Genomic DNA, 24,883 nt, shown 5'->3' on the forward strand with positions numbered 1-24,883 from the left:
ACTGAACTTCAAAGGTCCCATTGTGATCCAGGACATGTAAGGGAATGATGTGTAGGGGAAACGTCATATCAGGCCACTTAGGTGCACGTGTTTATTAAGAAGCAGGCTTTCTGACCCGGAAGTTTAAAAGTCTATCTTGGTATATTTCAAATTCACTCCATAAATTAAGCATATATAGGAAAAGTGATCGTGGTCTATGTGAAAGCTGCACATATCCTTCACTCTTTTCACATCTCCAGAAAGCCCAAGTTGCTGCTAAGACGCCCTCAGATGGACAAGCGATTTGGGTTACAGACACATTCATGTGAACTTCAGGCAGTCATGCCCATCCAGAGATGCTGTTAGCCAGCCCTATAAGATCACACATGTAAATACACTAGACATCAATTCTGATTTGTCAGTTAGTAGAAGACAGTTCTGAGTACTATTATAGCTCAAAATGTTTATGGAGATTTACTTGGCCAGAGACGGGTTAAATTAATTTAATATGGCCGCTGCTGGTAGCATAAATTCATCATAATATATTCTGACTCAATCACAGGAATTACCAATACATGTACCTAATTTTCTATATGCGGTTATTCATTATATTATCTTTCATATTGAGTCTGATAAGACAGTTTACTTTTCTCAAGATGGCTGCAGTAATTGTTAGCAATTCAGTCTCTGTACCGGACTGGCACACTTGACTTCTCTTTCTACTTCATGGACCCCATATGGGTTCCTCGCCAGTCCATCTTTCTTGTGTCTCCGCATTTGAGTCATGGGACTTTTCAAAGGAGGTGGCATTCCCTATGGTGTGGCTTGCCAGAGCAGCTGTTGCCAGACAATTATGTGAGAACTACAAGGAGAGGGTCTTTGGCTCCACCTACATTTTGAGAGGCAGGAGTACATCTTTTCATTGGGTCAAATTTGTGTGCTTCCACAAAATGTGCTTGCCCTGCGCACTGCAGTGTGATCATTTTGTACATTTATCCAGCTGCCTGAGCATGAAATTTCATTGGCACTCATATGTAGTTGTAATGTTATTAAAGTGTCTTAGATAAATGGAAAATGTATGGTATTTTTCTCTGTCAGTAGCACAGATGGAAGAAGGCAGTCATTAACAAGCATGATTTTAGGTCTGGCTTGACAGTGTATCCATAAGCCAGACCTATTGCCGTTGCCAGTGCTTGTTTAAAACATTCAGGGGCGAGTGCCAAAATAATGGACAGCTCTATCTATCTGTTACTGCTCAATGTGATTTTTCCACTTGATTTCAACTGCTGCCTGGCCCTTCCGAGGTTATTTAGGATTCTTCCAGCAGTGGTGACTTTTTCCAAGTTTATTGCACCAGTTATGTATTGGCATTTCAGTAACTCAGAATAGGAAGTAGCCACTGCTGTTAATATATAGCACCTATGGTTATGCACTAGTTAATAGATAGAATCACACTCAGCCCTTACAAAATGGTCTTGTACTACTTTCAGTTCGCTCTGCTTGGGGTTAACATTATTTCACAGATTCATGCCCTACCACGTTTTTACTGTTTTTAATTATTAGCACGACTTGCCTACACAACTAGTTCACTACACCTTTTATGTGCTGTGACATGTGTTTTCACTATTGCAGTGCCAAAACCTTCGCATAGTAGCATGTCGACATACATGCAATATATAAGGGGTCCAAATGCATCTTCAAATGCAACTAGTCCTTGAGATGTTCTTGCCTATTAAGTGCATTGGGTGAACGGAACGTCGACGTACATTCCACTACTTGGTGGTGGAGCTGCCACTTCACATGATGCAGGCAGAGATGTCCTCAGAGCCGGTATGAGAGCACATGTTGCCAATATGCCTTACTTTACTGCGCTAACACATGCAAATAGCATATCTGAATATCTGTATTTTCATGCTTCAGCAAATGAATGCCAGATCTATTGGCTTTGTCAATAATTTCCACTCAGACACTAATCAATGATGGACCTTCAAGAGTTCCACCAGACCTGTAAGCATTGGATGTGAGCAAGATGTTTGGTAGAGAGAGAGTCTTGTGTCTGAGTGCATGTTTGACACTTAGAAAATAAATCACTTTGGCTGTATAAAAACAGTGTGTGACACATAAAAAACAAAACTTTCCATGGAACAAGAAGATGTGTCTGGCAGATCTCCTAATAAACACAAGAAAGTGCTCCCACAGACATCGAGAAGTAGACTTTTAGGTAACGTGTTAAAGGTGTGGTATGTGTACTGAGATAAAGAAAATGATATGGGTTTTTTATTGGAATGTCATAAAATGAGTGGATTTACAAAGATCTTAAAAGGTAGGGGCATTTACAGAGTAGAGTCAGTTGGTTAATTAATCAGTGTAAAACATATATGTTTTTATATTTATTTAGCACAGACAAACCTGGGGAGTTCCGGAGCATTGTACATTTTAAAGAGTGAGACTAAATACATCATATGAGGGTTTAAATCTTTGAATTCTCCAGTTACACCCAATTACACCATTATAACAGATTTAGGGGGTCATTCCGACCCTGGCGGTCCATGACCGCCAGGGCCGGGGACCGCGGAAGCACCACCAACAGGCTGGCGGTGCTTCCTGGGCTATTCTGACCGCGGCGGTAAAGCCGCGGTCAGAAAAGGGGAACCGGCGGTTTCCCGCCGGTTTTCCCCTGGCCCAGGGAATCCTCCATGGCGGCGCTGCTTGCCGCGCCGCAATGGGGATTCCGACCCCCTTCCCGCCACCCTGTTTCTGGCGGTTCTTACCGCCAGGAACAGGATGGCGGGAACGGGTGTTGTGGGGCCCCTGTGGGCCCCTGCACTGCCCATGCCACTGGCATGGGCAGTGCAGGGGCCCCCTAACAGGGCCCCACAAAGATTTTCACTGTCTGCTTAGCAGACAGTGAAAATCCCGACGGGTGCCACTGCACCCGTCGCACCCCTGCAACTCCGCCGGCTCCATTCAGAGCCGGCTTTCTCGTTGCAGGGGCTTTCCCGCTGGGCCGGCGGGCGGCCTTTTGGCGGTCGCCCACCGGCCCAGCGGGAAAGTTGGAATGGCCGCCGCGGTCTTTTGACCGCGGGGCGGTCATTCGGCGGTGACCGCATGGCGGGCGGCGACCGCCGCCTGCCGCGGTCAGAATGACCGCCTTAGTCATTTACCAAGAACTGCACAATTTCCAGTGAAGTGCAATTGTGGATTAAAAACCAGGTGCTCAGATTGACTTAGTCACTACACCACATCTTCTTCCTTAGTTGATGTGAAAAAAAAACCACAGAATGGTTAAGAGTTGAAAATGCTCCAAATGTTCACCTTCACCAATTGTCTTGAATACTTATATTCTTTTTTTATATTTTCCCATAGGCATTATGCTGTTTATTGAGGAGACTGAATGCACATTTTTGTTATATCTAGTCATTATACATGTGTTGCACCTTGATTACAGTGATGTAATGGTTTTGTAATAGTGATGTATATCCATTGTACCTAACAGGGTGGAACAGAAATCATGGTCCAGATGATAATTACCTCTTTTTGCTGTGGTATTTTCTATCATTTAAAATAATATACAAAGGGTAGATTAATCTTTTTTTTTAGTTTTTGGCCCTACAAGCCTTTCTTGAAATGGCTATGCAATGCTGTGACACGAAAGCGTCAAGACTGCAAATTACAACTATAAAGCCAGTTAATGTTTTGAGCAGCAGGTTAAATATCTTTCAGAGCACATGTTTAGGCCAAGCCTGCACTCAGTCACATTTTCTTTTTCTCTGAACGAAAGGAGGTTAACTAAATATGCCAACATTTAAATGTGCACACGCTGCACCAGAAATTCATTATGGTAAATAATTTTGTCAACCATGTTTATGAAGGAGCTGAAGCCGTAGAACAATTATAACACATCTTTTTATGGTGAGCAGCAACAGCACAAGACACTACTGCAAGATTAGATTGAGAGATATGAGCATAACCAGGCGGATACCTGGGCATCGACCCATGTATATGGGAAGGTGTGGGCATGCCTATGAACCTGCGGCCCTTCACACTGAGATTTTGTGGCTCTAGCTGGAGGACAACACCTGCACCACCAGCCAGGAATGAGCTCATTTTCCTCCACCTGAACAGATGCCTGATGATCTCCTGCAGGAAATCATGTAAGGAAAAGTTAGCAATCTTGGAAAGTGTTTACACCTTTGACTCTTTGTCTGCTGATGGAGCCATGACTGGAGTTTGAGGCTCCTGAAGGAAATCCCTCCTCCTGTACCTTTGAAGTTGACCTGCTCTCACAGGTTTTATGATTCATCCAATTCAATCTGGGGTTTGCCTGCTGCAGCCAGGCCTAGAGAGGTTATAGCAGAAGGTCTGACACCTGGATCACCAGTGGATGTCAGCATTTTGCATGACGGCCTGAAGAAGCAGGACATGTCATGAGCTATATCCATTGACGGCAATACTCAGAGTGACAGCATCAGGAACCAACAGTATATGATGGCAGCGACACTCATTTGCGGGCACGAGACCACAAGTTGCAGGGCATGGCAGCTTTAAGACCAGCAGGCACTGAAAGCAAGACTCAGTGACAGCAGCAAGGCTCAAGGATATGACAAAAGTATGAGTTGTGGTAACAGCAGGACTCAATGTGGCACCTTCAGAAGTTTCAGGTTATGTCAAAAGCCTCTCTAACAGTATCTTAAGTAATGAGTGTGACTAATTACATACTGTCAGAATGTCTCTGAAATGAGAGCAGAAGCAGCACTCCTACTTTCACCAATATACCAATGAGCAGAAAGCAAATCGTCCACATGGGCAGCTGCTTGGTTACTTGCTACTTGCCCATTAAACAGAAACTTCTTGGAAGTTCTTGTACGTAAATTGAAGGGTGTTTAGTGTTTGAGAACATGGATGTTTGTGGTGGAACCCTGTATGACCACATTGTGATGCATTTTTTTTATGTATTTAAGTTATCTACCTCATTTGTCCATGTAGCTTTAGTGCCTATTTCGTGTATGAAAGACAAAAAATATTAATAAAGGGGGCACCATGTTGGGGCCACCGGTATTTAGGCAGGGGTCAGCAGGAGGAGGGAGGTGTTGCCGAGTGGCAGTTCTTACCATTGTGTGTGAACTTTCAAACGTTTGGCAGAAGCCAAAGAGCAAGCGTCAAAGCCTGTGAAAACACAACCCCTATAAATTCAGGCGAATTCTAGGTTTGGCTTTAATTATTACCCCAGGGAGGGCTGGCCACAAGTCGGGGGTACACACGAGTAGACAGAGTCCATGCACCATTTTCACAGGGTGGACACTGTCCACCCTGCAAAGAAGCTGGAACCCCTCTAAAATATGCTGAACTGGTCCCAGTATCATTTCAGACAACTGAACACATTCAGCAGCGCATGTACTTGTCTGCAGCGAGGGAACTTTGTTGTTTTAAATTCCAGCTGGCCCCAACTCTTGCTTGAGTATCCTGGATCCTAGATGCAAATGCAGTGGAGGGGAACCGAAGGCATACAGATTGTTCTCACTTCACAGGTGCTTAAGAGATGCCTGATTTTGACTTTGTTCAGTTCGTGTCTGTAAGAGATGTGCATGCACTGTAAGAATGACAAGTGTGTTGGTCTGTTCCAGAATTTACACAAGTAACAATTTAACTACCTGCCGTTTTGTAAGGAGTACTTTATTTCAGCTTAAAAAGTCATAAAAGTAATACAGCAAGAATTACAATAAAACATCCATCAAATAAAACCATAAGTAAAATATTAAAAATACAGTGCAATGTTAAACAAAATCACAAATTCATGATTCAAATCTAAAATATGAAACATTTATAAAATCCTAAAAAATCATAGCTTTCTTATGCAAGACACTGGTTTAGGAATTTAAAAGCAAGGAATAATGACACTAAAAGCAATAGGGCCAATTGTTAGATATTCTAACTCAACACATATATCAAGATACAGTTCTCAGTAGATCCCTGCGAGCCCCTAGTATGCATAAACTACTACAGGTTAAGAATTAAAGCATGACCTGCTATACAGCTTTAGGCCTTATTTGGGGGGTCAGACCATTGTTTTGTTTTGTTCCTTTTAGAGAGGAACTCATCCCAATGTAGGGTGTCAGAGCACTTTACCTCACACTTACACAATACATTGACAATAAATCATGCATGTGTGTTAATCAATGATCAGAATGTTACATATGAACGTGCAGTTTACAAGGTATAGGAGTGGCATGTCCTTCATGGCTCACTGTGTTATATTACTAGGATTACAATTTATGAACTGCAAGTAACAAAATTATCTATTTGTTAAAACCCCCTTAACTGTCTACATAAAATAAAAATCTACTATCTGCATGTTACATTATATGCTTTACAGGGCACACATTAACCCTCTGTACTACTTTGATTAAAAACTGAGACTAGGTAAAGCACAGATCTCTCCAGCAAATGTGATAACCTCCAGAGTTATCTTACCATTATTATTATTCCCTGAGGTTTACTGGGTGCATAAAGTAGAGGTGGGTGAGCTCACACATTAACAGGGAAAGCCAAGCCAGAGCCACACCAAAGGTCTGGCTCATAAAACCATGCATGAGCAGATCCCTGAAAATATTTACTATGTAAATCACACAACAAATATCACTTAAAATATAATACTGTCTCTTCAAAATTAATAAAAGTGTACTTCTTTAACATATGGAAGCTTTGACATTAATATGGCACATTATGGCACTGCACTAGAAGCACTTACTAAAGGTTCATGCCCCAATTATTATACAGCAACATTATAGTCTAATAAATCAAACAGAACTGATTTTTGTAGAACTGATAATCTGAAGTCTCATGTTTAAAAGGGCTTTCATGCCCAATAATGAAGAAAAAGGAGTTTTGGTGAAATATTAAAAATAAAAATGCCTAAGATCACACAATTTAAGCAGAGAAGCCATGGTTTATCCAGGTTTTCTGGTTTGACTTTTTACAGATCAGCCAGTGGGTGAGTATATTTTTGTCTTTCTTTATGTTCATACTTTGTTTTTACCTCTTTGCACATTTTTCTTTAGTTTTGATATATTGAGATCTCAACCATGCGGTATTGTATCGCTTTACGTGAGGGCCAATTACATTACACAAGGTCCTATTCTTTATTTATAGGCAAGGGGTGATTAAGTGATTTGCCTAGACTCATGGGATATACAGTGATGCTGAGACTTCAACCTGATTTCTTACTTGAAAGTCAAAAGCTCTTTCCTCAATGCCACATCCTGGGTAGAGTGAGCGTTGCAATCAGAAGCTACATGGAAATGAAGCTTGTTATGAGCTCGAGGTTCCAACAGGACTTCGAGCTGAGCCAGAGCCAAGCTTTAGGCTCGAGCTTGGCTCAAGCTTTCAGTGGCTTGCCCACCTCTAACACAAAGATGCAGCAGGTGCCTTAACCACATAGGATAATGCATACTTTGCAACTAATTAATCAGAACAGATTTACTGCCACATTTCTCTTTGTTGCCAATTTCTTTGTGGCAGAGTATTAGAAAAAATAAATTTATAGGCTGAAGTCCAGATTTTGCATCAGTATTGTATCACTTTTTTGTCACTTGCACCTTGCCTAACTTGGTCAGATGCCTCACCTCTTATCCAAGGCATATGCCCTGATGGAGGATAGTGAGGTAGCTGTCTGCAGGAGGCTGGGGTTTGGATGCCACAGTGACATATTTTGGCTGTCCACTGGCGCTTCTTCAATAGGACTTGGGGGTGATTCGGAAGATGGTAGTAACTACAGGGGACCAGGATATGGCCGACTTACCGCAGGTCCGTCTTCCAAAGAGTGCCAGAAGGGTCCAATTTTGGGCTGTCTTGGTATTGTTTAGGGTCTAACCAACCAGTCAACCAAAGGGGGCTCTCCTGGTATGGGGGAATTGCTGAGTTCATCTTGCCAAGTAATAAGTAGAGGCACTAGTGGAAATCGGGGGAGACCAAATCAAATTTTCATGAGGATGGTGCATGCTTGATGGGCCTGTCTGGGGGGTCACCATGATTTTGAGAAATTCAGACAGAAAATGGTATGTCTAGCATTGTGGATGTTCAATGCGTAGGAAGATGGCCTGGTGTGTGGTGACCACCTATGGTGTTATCACCTTATATCAGGTCCAGGTATCCCCTATTAGTGAAGTGTAGGCAGTGTCTAGGAAACCAGGGCTCTCTAGATGTAACTGTGGATGAGCAGCCAAGACTTATCTAGGAGACATGCAAAGCTTATGCAATGCCACTACAGTCACACAGCATTTACAGACAGGAAAAAAACACTTAGGGGGTCATTACAACCCTGGCGGAAGGCGGAGAACCGGCGGTAAGACCGCCAACAGGCTGGCGGTCTTACTTTGTGGAATTATGACCATGGCGGTTACCGCCATGGTCATCCGCCGGTTCTCCGTTCCGCCCGCCGGGCTGGAGACCTGGGTCTCCAGCCCGGCGGCCGTCACTATACCGCCGGAGGTATTTGGACCCGGCTTACCGCTGTGGATTTCCAGCGGTTTGAACCGCCATGAAATCCATGGCGGTAAGCACTATCAGTGCCAGGGAATTCCTTCCCTGGCACAGATAGGGGTCTCACCCACCACTGCCACCCCCCTGCCCCCCACCTCCCCTGCCACCCCCCAAAAGGTGGCAGGTCCCCCCTCCCCACCCGACCCCCAACATCACTTCACCCATACCCACACGACACGCACGCAGGCACCACCTACATACTTACACGCACACACGCCGACATACATGCCTACATCCACACACACAGTCAGACACGCACACCCACATTCAAACATACACGCACACATCCATACAGACATACCCACAAACATACACAACTCATTCCCATACACACAACACCCCCGCAGGCATACACGCACTCGCACACCCCCTCTACATACACACACGCACACCCCCATGCACCCACACAACACCCAACACCTCCTCACCCCCTCCCCTCACGGACGATCGACTTACCTGGTCCGACGATCCTCCGGGAGGGGACGGGAGCCATGGGGGCAGCTCCGCCGACACCACACCACCAACAGAACACCACCACGGCGAATCACAGGACGTGATTCGCTGGGCGGTGTTCTGTTGGCGTGGCGGTGGAGGTGGAGCAACCTCCACTTCCCCGCCTCCGGCCAGTATGGCTGTTGGCGGCTCTCCGTCCGTAAAAGGACGGTGAGCTGCCAACAGTCATAATAGGCCGAGCAGCAAACCACCACCACTGGCGGTCTTCCGCACGGCGGTCCCTCGGCGGTCTTTAAAAAAGACCGCCGAGGTCAAAATGACCCCCATAATGGTACAAAAATAAAGGTACTTTATTATGGTAATACAAACACTAAAATACTGTATAGGCAATACTCTATTAGGGGAGTAAACACACTATTATATACACATTAGAAGTCAGGAATTGGCATAGAAACAATAGAAAACAGTGAAATGGCAGAATAAAATAGAGACATTAGGGGGAGACCAAACCATATACTAAGTAAGTGGAATGCGAAAGACAGTCCCCCACCCAAGGATGTGGAATCTGTAGAGGGGCGCTGGAGCAACTAGGAACCCCAAAAGGTAAGTCCCAGGGTGCCTTCCAGTGACCAGGAGTGAAGAGGTAGGTACCTGTTTTTTCCCCAAACCCAAAGGTAACCTTTGGAAAAGGACTGTGCAAGACCCAAACAAGACTGGAAGGAGCAAAAGGTGGATCCTGACAGAAAAAGACCTACAAGTCCAGTTCGAGTTGGAGTGTCCAGTTGGGACAGGAGCCACTACCCACCCTTCTGGCGATGCAGGACCAGGTTGTTGGCAAAGACAAGGAGTCGCTATGCAGTACAGGAGCGGGAGAAGAGTTCCAGGAGTGATGCAGACGATGTCTCACCTTGGAAGAAGAGTTACAGTCAGTCAGTGGTGTGGAAAAAACACCAACAAGCCTTGGCAAAGGCAAGAGTTGCAGAGCTGCCGGGGACCAGGAGGGTCCAGGGGGACTCAACCCAAGGAGGGGAGTCCCAGGTAACCCTCAGCAGTGAGGAGAGCTGGAAGGTGAGGATGCAGCCCCCACAGGCAACTCACAGGCAGCAGGCACAGGAGTCACAGTGAGGTCTACTCAGCACACCTGAAGAGGAGTCCCACGTCGTTGGAGCACCAGGCAGGAGACTGTGCTTTGCAAGGAAGAGTGCCTGAGGCTGAGGCTAAATGGAGTCTGAAGATCCCTTGGAAGAAGAGCCAAACAAACCTTGGTAGCTGCAAGAGTAGTGGTGCACAGGGGTTCTATCCTGCAAGGAGAGGCAAGGGCTCACAGTCTCCCAAGTTGGACAGCTGGTAGAGAGGACCAAGGGGACCACTCCAGACCACCACCTGTGTTGCAGGATCTACGCAGTTTTGCAGTTTGTAGGAGAGACAATCCAAATAGCCAGACGTCATTGCAGTTCATGCCTGCGGATGCAGAAGGGTGACTCCTTCACTCCAAAGGAGAGTCCTTTTACTTCTTGTGCAGGCTGAAGACTTGTTGCCCTCGGAGGATGCACAGCCAGGGAAATGTTGCAGTTCCTAGAAAGTGTCAGAGAAACAATGTTGCAGAGCAGAGTTGTCGCTGAAGTTGCAGATTTTCGGTTCTTGGAGGGTCCAGTTGCAGTCCCGGTGGCCAGAAGATGCAGTAAATGATCCAGAGGAGTCCTGCTGAGTTCTTGCAAGTCGAATCTGAAGACCCACCCTGGAGGGAGACCCTAAATAGCCCAGTAAGGGGGATTGGTCTCCTAGCAGGGTGACCACCTATCAGGAGGAGGATGTGACATTACCTGCCTGACCTGGTCACTCAAATGCACCCAGAGACCTCTGCCCTCCTTGGATTGAAGATGGCAGAATCAAGTTGTCACCTACAGGAGCTCTGGGCTCCACCCCTGGGGTGGTCACTCCCCTTTCCATTGTCCAGTTTCGTGCTAGTGCAGGGACCGCGGTTCCCTGGGCTGTTGCAAACCGGTTTATGCAAGGAGGGCACCAAATGTGCCCTTCAAAGCATACTGGTGGCTTGGGAAGGCTACCCCTCCCAAGCCATGTAATACCTATTTCCAAAGGGAGAGGGGGTTGCCTTCCACTCCGAAAGGAAATCCTTAGTCCTGCCTTCCTGGGCTTGAGCTGGTTAAGCAGCAGGATGGCAGAAACCTGTCTGTAGGATGGCAGCAAGGATGGCCCGGGAAAACCCTCCAAACTGATAGAAGCAACGCTGGGGTCCTCTAAGGAGCCCCCAGAGTGCATGGAATCATACAACCAATACTGGGAACAGTATTGGAGTATGATTCTGACATGTTTGATACCAAACATACGAGGTTAGGAGTTACCATTATGTTGCTGGACATAGATAGTGACCTATGTCCAGTGCACAGTTAAAATGGCTTCCCCTGCACGTACAACGTCCAGGAACATGGAGCAGGAGTTCACAATGGCACCTCTGCCCATGTAGGGGTGCCCTCACATGCAGGTACTTGCACCCTGCCCTCTGGGCTAGGAGGATCTGCCATAGAGGTGACTTACAGTGACCTGGTGCAGTGACCTATAGTGAATGGGGGTGTGCACCTTTTCACGCAGGCTGCAATAGCAGGCCTGCAGACACATATTGCATGGGCTCCCATGGGCGGCACAATACATACTGCAACCCATGGGGAACCCCTGGTGCCTCAATGCCCTGGGTACCTAGGTACCATACACAGGGATTTACATGGGGGCACCAGTATGCCAATTGTGTGGTGTACTAAGTAAGAAACAACCAAATTTAGAGGGAGAGAGCACAGTCACTGGGGTCCTGGTTAGCAGGATCTCAGTGAACCCAGTCAAAACACACTGACAGCAGGCAAAAAGTGGGGGTAACCATGCCAAAAAGAGGGTACGTTCGTGCACAATGTACATGAGATAAATATTTTAAGGTGTGTCAGTATCAAGAAACTGCACATCTGTGTCTTTTGGAAAATAAATACAGCCAGAGAATGTTTAATTCTCAAAATCAAGTTTGGTAGTCTAAAACTACTTCATTGGTTTGATGCTAGGGTAGGAAATAGGGCTGGTTTACTGTGTATACACAGATGTCATCACCATTCAACCTTGGTGAGTCCCTCGCCTATGCAAAATGTGAACTCTTGTCTCTGGCATCAAGTTTGAGCTTTCAAATCCCCTTTTGAGACAGACATTCAAAAGAGGTGAGACATCAGGACTCTGTCGCAGCAGAGGGTGTATTAATGCTCAGGACTGCAGTTTCCAGTTTAAAGTTCCCATAGAGGAATAGAAGGCAGTGTGGGTGCCAGCTGATTGCAACAGTGGGTCAGGTTGAGGGACAGCAAGGTCTGCAGGTTGCCCAGTCAAGTTGCATTTCAAATGAGTCCTTGAAATCGTTCTGTGTCTTTAAGTTGGAACTGGGTACCCCTTTTCTACATCCTTCCAATTACTAACCGCTAGTCGCCGAGATAGTAAGAAGGCACAAATGGTAAACCATTCAAGGGCAGAGCGATCTGGGGTACGCCATGCTGCTGTGGCAGAAAACTTTAGTGGGCGCATTGACAATTGCTGTTAATTCACAGTGCCATGCTGCTCCACTCTGCCAGTCTACTAAATGTTTACCTAGGGTTAGAGGCACACACAGCTTTTTGTGAGGTGGACTGTGAGAGGTCAGCACCCAGCATCCCTCGACAAGGTACAGTAAAATATTGCATTGAACGTACATCCCTACTCTGGTGTGTGTGTTCCGCCCTACCCTAATTGAGCTACATAACAAACAAGAGGTAGAGGAGCAGAGTGATGGGTTGCTCCTTTCTGCTGCCTGTTTACAGACTATTTGAGTTACTGTGTAGCATGACAGAGAGAAAAAGTTTACTCAGATGCTGCCTGCTGGACCAAACTATTAAGTGCTGGTGCCACCCACCATGAACAACCGAAAAAACTAACTGTCCAAACCCCTATTTGCCACTATCACTATGCACGTTATTACCTTTTAGCCAGTATTCGGAACTACAAGCTCTCTCTTAGAGAATGCAAGATGATGTTGGTAAAACATTCTGGACTGTTTAATGTAAATGAATAATTGCAATACCTTTTAAAAAAAAAAGAAAAAAGGCTCTCTTTTTTTGAATTTATATAGTGCTTGCTACCGCTTGCCATGGGTAATAAGCGCTATATAAGTGCAATGACACAACATAATCAGGGCAGCTTGAATTATGTAATCGTGCAGCTGCAGCATTTTTCACATAATTATGAATCTCCTGCATTTGCCACATAATTCATCATTTGCTGCCCAATCTGCAGATTTTACCCAAAACAAATGTTGTTTCTAGTTCTAACAGTTCAAACGTTACTAAAAACACAGCAACACATGTTGCAGAGCAGTGGAAGGCCCTTTGTAAAGGTTGACTGGTTACCTTTCTATTGCTTATGGCTTTGTTCTGAGTGTTAAACTGGTATGAATGAGGTGCAACTTATGTCCAAACATTGTTAGCAAGCCTAAAAATGACAAAATAGTAGTGAAGTAATGCTATCAGAATATGTGCTGCATTGTTGCCACATAATTTGCATTTTCTTGCCACATAATTTGATCAACCCTGTTGCATAATTTGGCCCTCTCCTGCCACATAATTCCATTGGCCCTGAATATAATTTGTCATTTGTATTTTAGTTTCTTGGAAGGTCTGAGGTCAACAGCCAGGCTGGGAATAGGGCAGAGATCTTTTCAAGTGCAGATGATGCCTGAGTCAGTGGAGTGTTAATGAGCAATCTTTGTCTCTCCTACAGAATATGGAATACTATAGTACAGGGCCCTGCACAGCCAGAGCCACGATGATGGGATCAATGAACTAGCATGTTATAAATCATTGGTGACCTCGACCCCTCCCTCGAAGACACTTTTCAGCAGTGCAAGAAGGAGAGTGTGTCTGTTTTCTCCACCACACTGTTCCCTTCGCAACCTTTCTCAGTCAAGCACCAATGAAGCTCAGCCCAGGCTTCTCAGGCTTTCTCAATCAAGCACCAATGAAGCTCAGCCCAGGCTTGGGCACACGATGGGGGGCTAAAGCCCTTTTAGCCCAATGGGTGTTGTGCGCCTGTTCTACATCACAGGAATGCATTCTCTGGACTGTTCCTTCTATTAACAGAGGAACTGACACACATTTGTCCTTGCAAGTGGATTGCATCTAACAATTTATAACTAACATACAGTATAGATGTGTGTCTGTTGCTTGATTTAAATCCCTTGTAAACTTGTTTTGAATAGTGTCTGGTACTCTGTTGTGAAACCATTTTAGTGATGCTTGTGGGCACGTTATTTTAGCAACTAGGCCTGCTGCCTGAGGCCTTTAGCCTAGTAACATTAATTTTATTTTATTGTATTCTTTTAGAAATGGCCACATTTGTGGTGATGTTTTATTTTCTTTTATCTTGCTGCCCTTTTGCCTAGGAAACCATTTATATTTCTCAGCACAACATTCTTTCACTCCGTGCTTTCTTCAAGGCTGTAGTGAAATAGGATTGCTAGCACAAGTGGTACACGTGTTTCTAACATTACACAGAAACATATGTATTTTTATGTGGGGAGACTTTCTCAGAACACTAGCTGTTTTATTATAAAACATCTCTCTGTCCATGCATGCTAGAGGGAAGTTCCAGCCAGATGACCATGACTGCATGCTGTCTGACTTCGTTACAGCTGCTTGCTGAGACTACCATTTCCCTGGCCTCTATGAGGATGGTGTCTCCTAGATGACAGGCTTCTTCACTACTGTCATACTCAGGTATGAGGATGATGTCTTCCCAGGGGGGTCCTGAAAGGTGGATTAGGGCTTATCCTGCTCTGCTCTAACACAGAACATTAGTAGCATAGGTAGGAATCACACATTTTGCATAGTGACAGTATGATCAAACTTTTCTTGTGTTTCACTTTTCTTGTCGCTATTTTACTTCTAGTATGTTTCATCATCCTAATTATTGGAGTCCATATTATTTTATCTAGGATGAAGTTGATTCAATAAAACTTATTGAACAATTTCCTGCTTCTGTTTGTCTTTGCACGTATGAGACAAATGTAACTGAGTGAAAAGGATGAGATCTGATCCACCACAATTTCTCTGAGAAGTCACAATGTCATGTGCCTGGTTGCCACAAATCATCCTTTGCTCTCAAACATAGATGAGGCACTGCTGACTGCCCGGAAACGGATTAGGCTGACAGTTGTCACATGGTTTGGGATTGGACTCAGTTCCCCACAATTCAGGTGATGCTGCCACCCAAATCCAGCAGCCTCATTGGTAGAGAGCCTACGCAACACTCAATATACACTTGAGTTATTGCTACACCATTACATTGGCAAACCTATTCATTGCTGTTCTATCAATTAATGCTGTTTGTTTTTATTGCTTGGACATAATTTTGCTTGAGTAAGTTTCATAACTTTTATTGGTGCATTACACCTTATGGATACACAAATATTTATCAGTAACAATAATTCAAACCTTAAATGACCCTCTTGCAGGCCATTTACTCTAATTGATACTATTACCCAAGCTCACAAGAGGTTATAGGATTGTTTTCCCCATTTTATCACTTGAAGATATATAGCGGGCAAGCAGAAACTCTCAGCTACCATTTAAACAACATCAACGGGCTCTGACTGATCCTTATTCCACACTAAACACCCTCAACCGCCTACTTTCAGATGGTCCATCTGGTCCTTAAACATCATGAACAAGTTCCCATAGACCAGTGGTTCTCAGCCTTTTGACTCCTGATCACCCAAGTAATTTGTACGATCAAAATTTCAAACATTAAAACAGTAATATGGAAAAAATACACAAACAGTAAACAGCAAACAAATACTGAAATTACTAAAGATATAATTATTTTATATTGAAAAAATATGCAAAAATCTAAATATTTTAATGGTAAGGCTGGCGCTGCATCTCGGCGACTAACTTTTCAATGTTTGGTTTCATTTAGGGAAGCAGAATCCTCAGGTCAGGTTCTACATTTCCCCAAGTGATTTCTATTCTTATTATTTAGATACATATGATCTGGGAAAGATTTTTCACAAAAATATATGGTGGGGAAAGGAAGTAAATCAAAAGGGCCTCATTTCTCCATAGCTTCTCTGTCCCATGTACTTAATTTGTTTTCTATCACCTCTTATACCAGTGTAGGGTTCTGGAGCACTCTGGAGGGGACTACAAGGTGTAGGATTCACATGTCATCCACATTGATAGGCACTTTCTAAGAGTGCTTGGTCTGGAGAATGCCATCTCAGAATTCAAAACATAACACACTGATTTACACAGATTTTAGTAATAACAATGTATTTCTACGCAAGCAAACCTTTTTTAGAAGCATAAGGATAGTGAAAGACTGTGGAAAAAATATACTTTTCTAATTTGTGCCCTGCAGTTTGCATGCGGCTCTTTCATGGCAGTTCATAGCTCACTGTGCTAGATTACAATTGCAACTTATGAACTGTACAGTAACAAAAGAATCTCTGTGACAAAAACAGTAACCCACTGTTGTATTCACATATAACACTTCTTCTCATGACACACGTTCTTTGCAGCAGGCATATTAACCATCTGCACTACCTTAGATGAGTCAAAACTGCCACCAGGCAAAACTCCCATCTCTCTCCTGCAGGTAAATTAATAACCAGAGTTAGCTTGATTCTTTTATATTTGCCCGAAGGCTGCTGGTCGTACAGGGAACTTTGCAGTGCTTTAAAGCTGTTGAATAAATGAAGTAATACATATAAAAACACGCACATGTTTCTGTCAAGATGCCCCATCTGGAGAAGTGTCTTCCTGCCAGCCCAGAACCCTGGTAATGTGTCATGGTTGCCTAGGGGTCCGCGGACCACAGGTTCGGAACCGCTGCCATAGACCTTCAGCCTACGATCAGACACATGTGGCTAACCCTCATCATAAACTAGATGAATTAAGATGGCCTTCAGACACCCCCACATAGTCCTTAAACACACCCAGAGTGCCTTCATGGACCAATTTCAGACAGACCTATCTTGCTGTCAGAGGCTCTCAGTGTCCTCCGCATGTGGCCCTCAGAAACCCTCAGCCTGACTTAACAATCCCATTGTTAACCATCAGAAACCCTCATGCTACCCTGAGAAGCCCTCAGAAAGCTTTCAGGCCTCCTCTAACCTGTCCTTATACACCCAGAGGCCCTCATTATGACCCTGGCGGTCGGCGGTAATTTGGGGAATTGTACTGGAAACAGGCTGGCGGTACCTTTTCCCAAATTATGACATTGGCGGTTTGGCTCAAGCCAAACTGCCAATGTACCACTCCGTCTGCCAGGGTGGTAACGGCCGCTGGGCTGGACACTTCAGTCTCCAGCCAGGCGGCCGTCACAATCCCACCCTCAGGATTATGACCCCGCCTACCGCCATGGTTTTCGTGGCAAGCGTACCGACACTAAAACCATGACGGTAGGAACTATCAGTGCCAGGGAATTTCCTTCCCGACACTGCTAGGGGTCTCCCCTGCCCTCCTCCCCCTTCACAGAGTCCTCCCCCAACCCCCCCCCTCCCTCTCCTGCACCCCCACACATCTACACATCTACACACCTACACGCACATACAGACACACCCATACACACACGCATACCCACATCCACCCATGAATGCACACATACATACCCACACACCGCAACACACACCAACATACATTGTCGCACACATGCATTCACAACACCCAACATACACGTACACTCACATTCAGTCATTCACGCACGCATTCAATGGGACACACACCCGCATGCATGCATACAAAAACAGAGACACCCCCCTCTCCTGTCAGAGAACCCGACTTACCTGGTTGCAAAGGGTCCTCCAGCAGGAGACAGGACGTGGGGCTGCTGTCAGCAGCAGCGTCCGCCAGCAAAACACCTCCAGGCCGTATCATTGTTCATGATATGGTCGGCAGTGTTTTGCTGGCATGGCGCTGCTGCAGCGCCACCTTACCGCCATCCACCGCCATGACCTTCAACGGTATTCCTCCAGCCTTCTGGCGGAATTCCGTCAACGGTCATAATGTGGGTGGGCAGCTGGTAGCCACGGTGATGTGGCGACATCGCCGTGGCAGTAGGCGGCAGTTACCACCTAAGTTGTAATGAGGGCCATAGTCTGCCGTCTAGCACTCCCACCTCACCTCCAGGCGCAAATGGTCTTCAGAGGCCTCCGGCATTCCTTTTATTGAGCAGAACCCATTGATGGACCCCCGTCATAACTCACTACTTGCTTCCCTGTGAGCCTGCTGTCTACCAAGAGTATCTTCACTGTACGAATTGAAGATGAATAGATAAACATATTCATTTTTAATAGGTACCCCTATTCTCTCCATCACTATACCAGTCTGTATCTCTGTGGCAGTCAAAATCCGGACCTACTCCTTTGAAATGCTGCTACAGCTGACTGTCTAATATGTCTGTGTGTTCGGTGGCGTAACAAAACTTGAAGAGGCCCCCTGCACAGTACCTGGAGGGCACCCCCTACCCTCTGGACTCAGTCAGGGGCCTACCGCCCGTGCACAGTGTACTGTGTTGAGGGGGCCCCTTGGAGCTCGGGCCCATATGCTTCAACCTAGATTTTCCCCCAGCAGTGAACACCCTGGCTCGCACGATTGTAGAAGTGTCTTGTGGGATCTCTTTTTTAAAAATTGACAGATTTAAACATTTGAGCATCTCACGTGCCAATATGAACTCCTGGAAAAATAAAGTTTTGCTTATCTTCACATTCAACCCTTGTTTCTTCACCCTGACATGAAACCAGGCTCATCTGGGTCACTAAAGCTGTTTGAAGACTTGCTCATGTGTACCCAAACCAATAAAGGGACAATTTTCACACTATGTAAATTATTGAATGAAGTTCAACACACTACCAAATCCCTAGCAAAAGAGGTGGGATAGAGAACTAGGTAATACCAAAACAGACAAATAGAGTAGGATCTATGTTACAATTCGCGTGTCAGCTAGAGTATATCAGATCAAGGACACAGTACAAGTTACTACACTACTGGTATAGAGCACCTCAGAAGCTAGCAGAGTGGGACAAACAGAGGGAGTACACTTTTTGGTGGGGTTGTCGTGCTCTGGGTACATTGACGCACCTATGATGGCATAACCATAAGTTGAAGAGGTACTGCAATACAATTTTGTTAGATTTAGAAGCAACCTTCAAAACACTGATAGCTAGAAATACAAGTGCTATCTTGCTGGGTGTTCCGCAGCTAGGGAAAATGTCAAGCAAGTCACGAAGAGGCAACAATACACCTTAGCTTTAACAGTGTCAATACAGACTGGTTTGACAAAGTGGAAAGTACAGTCCCCGCTGTGTAAGGATGATTTGCTTCAGGGCGGTGCGACCGGTGTGGCCGCATTGGACAGTGACCTGGAGGGGGCAATGACCTTGATTAGACACTGTGTTTAACAATAACTGATGATTTAAAAACACCTGCTGCAGAGTTTCTTGTGCATCCAGCTTTCAGGCAGCAATAAAAATGTCAATATAACTCTTGTTAATAATGTTCCTGCTAGATAGAGAAGGCCAGAGTTTTGTCCAGTGCAGTTTTGACCCACCATAAAGTAGAACATAGGGTTAATATGAGTGCTACAAAGAACCGTCTGTATTTTATGCGGATAGCTGAGTGGATTAGTAAAGCCAGTGCTTTAAAACAAGTGAAATGCATATGAGAGTGAGGCTATGAGAAGATGAGGGGGACTTTTGCCAGGTCGTATTAAGGGAATCCGAGAAAGAGGTCATTGGGGATGGCAGAACCAAAAACTAATGTTGCACCGGATGCCACCAGGCTAAAGTCAGCCCTGATTGGCTGACTAAGTGGTGGAACGTGCATGTCACAGAGTACCTCATATCATACAGTGCTTAATTTGTAAATACAAATGTGCTGGTGCATAACCCTGAAGCCATCTCGGGCCTCTTTAATCCCTTTACAGCCACTCTTTGCCCTTCAGCTCACTCTTGCAACTTTCTCCTTTTGTGACGCTTTTCCATCTTTCTTGTCTTCCATTTTTCTCATATGTGTCTTTTGCTCACATTAAACACTTGAGGCAGTAATCCGGCCCTCAAAAATAAGTGCTGGTGCTCCGCACCGGAAATCACCGGCTCAAATTAAGCAATGATGTCACACTAGGAACAGCAACATAAACATATAACTGTGCCCAGTTTACCTTCTACCAGACTACAGGTCTCAAATATTAACTAGTACTGTACAAAGATGCAGAACCCCATGAGCTATCTTGAACTTCAGTATGCATTGGCATTTAAAAGGAATGACCCAGGTAAGTCGGTTCTGACAATGAGAGTGATGTTATATTTCAGGTTACCGTCCCTTTACATGGGTTAATCAATGTGGGTGGGAAGGGAGTGGGATTTTTTTCTTCTTATGATCAGCAGCTTACTAAAACCCCTCACCAGCCACTAGATGTAGGCGATTTCATGCATTCACAAATACCTATAAAACGTTTTGACACAAAAAGAAATTGCGAATCTCTCATGTAACAGATTTCCATCAAGTACCACATGCTGGTCCTTCAACACCACACTGATGACTTTCAGAGACACCTGGTATGTCCTGAGACTCCAGTGGCAGGTACTCAGACACCCCAACCACACCTTAGAACTATTGGTCTGCCTTTAGATCTACAGTATGTTACCAAATACCTTTACCAAACTCTTACTTGCCTGCGGTGGGCCATTTCAAGGAATGTATGCACATATTTCCTGAATTGGCCCTTCTAGGAATGATATAACCTCAAAAACCTTACGACTCAGCCAGCCCTCTGAAACCTTTAGCTTCTTATTGCCTCCCTTGACCAGCACTTGACCCACCTTTAGAAGTTGCCAGCCAGTGATCCTCAGCCTCTTTCCAGGCATCCCCAGGAGGATCACAGAGATGCTCTTTCAGCCCCTAGACATCCTCATTTTCCCTTCAGACTTCCCCAGCCCATACTCTGAAACCCTGACTAACTCTCAGAGGCCACCAATAATCCCTGACAATGCATGAACATACTTTCAAAGACCCTGAGATACCATTAGCGTGTTGTCACAAACCGAGAGCAACCCCTAAAGAGATTCTCAAACTGTCTTCAGACACCTTTATCTGATCCTTACACTCCCTGTGCTGGCTCCTAGAGACTCTCATTCAGACAACATCAGCAAGCCTTCAAAAGATCCTTATTGTGCCTTACCAACCGTTGTCTGGTACTCAGAGTTCACCTCAAGACACAATCAGCTGGTCTTTACATAGTGTCATCCAATCTTCAGATACCCTCAATCGGGCCTCATACATGCGCTCCGGATGGTCCTCACGGACTCTGAGAGATACAGTCACTAACTAGCCAAACAGTGAGGAGGGAGGCAAGCAGCTCCCCTTGCTCCCCATTCGAGTACTCCTATGGGTGAAATTCTGTACCTGCCTCGGGTTTGTTGCTCCTCTCACATCCTGCCTCACTGTGTAGGAAAGTTGCATGCTCTCATTCATCAAAGGGCAGTGTGAGAGGAATGAAAGATGAAATGGCATGGTAGAGTTCTGAGTTTTGCAGCAATATTCACAGTTTCGACCCACATTTTTATCATAGCATTCAAAGGACCCTGTAAAGAGGTGAAGTTGTACCGAATTAGAATATACAGTGTGTTTGAGCGTGGAGTAAATTTAAAACAACATGGGTCAGGTCTGGAATGAACATAAGGTGGTAGGCCGAGCCCCGGAACTGAAGTAGCTGAGCAGCAGCCGGAAACGTATGGTATGGCCACTGGAATTATGCAGCATTAGAAGACCAAAGACAGGCTCGATTTATGTATGCAGTAGATAGGTAAATTATGCTCCACATTCTGCAGCAGTGTTATCTTAAGAAAGCAAAGGATACTACACATTCATCAGATTGTACTGAAAATATTATTATTATTATTATTATTATTATTATTATTATTGCAATAATGATTTTGCCATGTCAACGCTATAGTACTGCTTTATTAGCACAATCGATTCTTACTTTCAGGGCAAATAGTTTCTATAAAGCATATCAGGTTTCATATAGCAGAAAGCAAGTCTATTATATTATTATTATTATTATTATTATTATTATTATTATTAATTTAGCAGCAATAATATTTTGATCGGAATAGTTTTACTTACTAATAAAATAAGTAACAAATCTCCAGTGGTTAATTCAGTTTAGAGGAACAGCAGTTTAGATTTGGATTAATTTTGTATGAATAGAAATGGGGGAAACAGTATCTAGGTTGTCAGAGAGTGGTTTATTTATTTGGGAAGAGTGGCCCTTATCAACTTAGTAAACACCCTGGGTAGTTTCAACGTAGTTCTAAGCGAAACACTTCTTAACTTCTTGTAGCTGAAACACGAGCAAACAAACATTTCTCTGTTAACTTCAAGCAGTACCAACAATTTTGAAAAAAAAAGTGGAAGGAAACAACAATTCTCAATAACAATTTAGAAAAATTGAGGAAAGTTTAATATGCAAAAAGACACGAAAACGATCAAAATCATAAAAGGGAACCAGAGATGTGATTTTTAAAAAATGTTTTAGACAAAAAGCACCTACAAAATGCCAATCAAAAGTACAACATTGTGGTTGATCTAGACCTAGGCACAATTTCAGGCCCGCCCCAATAGACCATACACAGTTCCGGAAAGTTTTTGCCTTGAGACTCTTTGGACGTTTTGGAACTCAAATTGTTCAGCGGAGCAAGGCAAGAAGATGAAGTCACTAGGGCCCCTCGACATTGGGTACATCACCATCGAGCTCCTGATGGAGCCATCGGTGCCAAAAGCTCATACCAGGACAAAGCTCCGTTTTTTGGAATTCCGTGTCACTCATTAGTGAGTCAAATGTTACCTTTGAGACGTCTCTGGAGTTTGGTGGATGGGATAATCTGACAAAAACGTGGTGAGCATCCCATCCACCATGCTCACAGTCGGCTGAACAGCCATGTTTCAGTCAGTGGAGCTTTTGCTAATTAGACCTGCAGAAAACGTTTGATCAGTGGCCATGTGGAACTTGGGTTGTCCGTCAAAGTATCTAAGATCATCTGACATATTTATGCATATGTTCTGATGTACTTTTTTCTGTTCGGGACTGCCAGGAATAGACTGGTAGTTCCGAACAGAAAACCAAAAAAATGACGCCCACATGTTGGGAGAAAACTCAGCCTGTTAAAGACATCTATTGTTTTCGAAGAACAAAAAAACTTTGCAAAGATGCTGCATTATATGTCGCATTCATGGATTCCCTGTGATGAAGATTCCAAAGTAAGGTGGTCAGTCTTCCTCCATGGAATACAAAGCATATTCCTATGCTGCCCTGGTAGACCAATAGATCGACTGTCATCACGTTTTTGGTTTACAAAATCCACCAATGGAGCAAGGCCAGAAGTTGTAGTCAGGCAGAGCTCCACGAGGCTGGATTCTTTTACTGCCAGGCTCTGCTGAAATAGTTTACATAGCAGCTGAAGCATAGAGCAGAGTACCTTGTTTTCTTGAACTCTGAAAATGCACACTTCCCAGAGAAGACTCTCCTGGCTGTAGTCCTCCGAGGGTGGAAAATATTCCTAAGTCATACTTCTATTCTTACTGAGAAAGTAACTCGCTGCCACTCATGCAGCACTCAGATACTTTGGGCAGGCTTCTGGGCACCAGGTACATCTCCAGCCAGGGCTCCAACAGGTTCCAATCCACAGTGGTGGCTGGACCTTCTTGCTTCATGCTTCATGTTCTTGCTGCTTTTTCTGCTGTCCCTACATCAGACAAACAGGATGTCAACCACTTGAACCTTGGAGAGTAGGTTTAGCTCTTGGGTGTCAGCAAGTGTCAGGAATTCTGGAGTCTTCTTTCAGCAGTCAGGCTCAGTCTTTTCTTTAAGTATGAATTCTTCCTAGGTCATGAAATTTACTTAACATTTTGTTGTGGGGTGCTAGTCTTTTCCTGTACTCTACACATTGATCAGAAAATTCCCTGCACCCAATCCTGACTACTTTTGATCAGCATCTCCACCTCCTTTTCAGAACTCCATCTCTTGGTTTACAGCAAACTAGGCCTCAATCCTCCAACTTGAAGAGCTCTGGTCCTTCCCCTAGCCACTCACCTATGGAAATGCAATGCACTCCTCTCTATTGGGGAAAGAAGTGGTTTAACCTTCACCTAAATCAGAAAGTCTGGAAAGTGGACATGGGTATGAGTGATAGCAGAATCTGACAGCTACATTTTGCATCTCATAGTCAAAGGAATAACTGTGAAATCTGCCCTTTGTTCTGCCTGCTGTTCCTGTCACCTCTCCAGATGGCTAATTGCTGCTAGGTGTCCACTTGTTCATTCCTGCCTTTCTGGGCCCATCAACAAAGTATTTGTCCTCTAAACGAAGGATTATTAGCAACCAATTAAGGACCTGTTTTCATCCTCTGGCATGCGTCGAGAGGCAAATATTAAAAGAACAATTTATAAAAATGTTTTCACTACATTTAAAAATGAATTAGGTTTATGAAACTAAGGCAAAATTAGTTAATCTCCGTAGCATTTCACAAGTTGAAGGTGTGAAATAATGATTTTATTCACTGCTAGGTCTATTCGTGGGGAACTTGGCTTTATCTAAGCAGAGAAATCAGCTTTTGAGTAATTATTCACTGTGAGAGGATACGATTCCCAGTATGTTGTATGACACCTTTGTTGAAAGTTGTCTTTTAATTAATATTAAGGCATTAAAAAGTCAGACAATAGCATTCATGTTACAAGAAGGCTACAAAGACATACATTATCTTCACATCTCATGCCATCATTGTTTTTTAACTTCTTTCCTCATGTCCATGGAGAAAAACTATCTATTTCCTGTATGAAAT

At 44.4% G+C, this 24,883-nt stretch overlaps 1 protein-coding gene across 1 annotated transcript in view; it reads left to right on the plus strand.

The window, feature by feature from the left end:
• Positions 1-24,883, plus strand: part of LOC138301512 (sperm axonemal maintenance protein CFAP97D1-like) — a 419,805-nt gene that overhangs the window by 259,753 nt on the left and 135,169 nt on the right. The window lies entirely within an intron of this gene.

Source organism: Pleurodeles waltl, chromosome 6, assembly GCF_031143425.1.
Source record: "Pleurodeles waltl isolate 20211129_DDA chromosome 6, aPleWal1.hap1.20221129, whole genome shotgun sequence".
Classification (NCBI taxonomy): Eukaryota; Metazoa; Chordata; class Amphibia; order Caudata; family Salamandridae; genus Pleurodeles; species Pleurodeles waltl.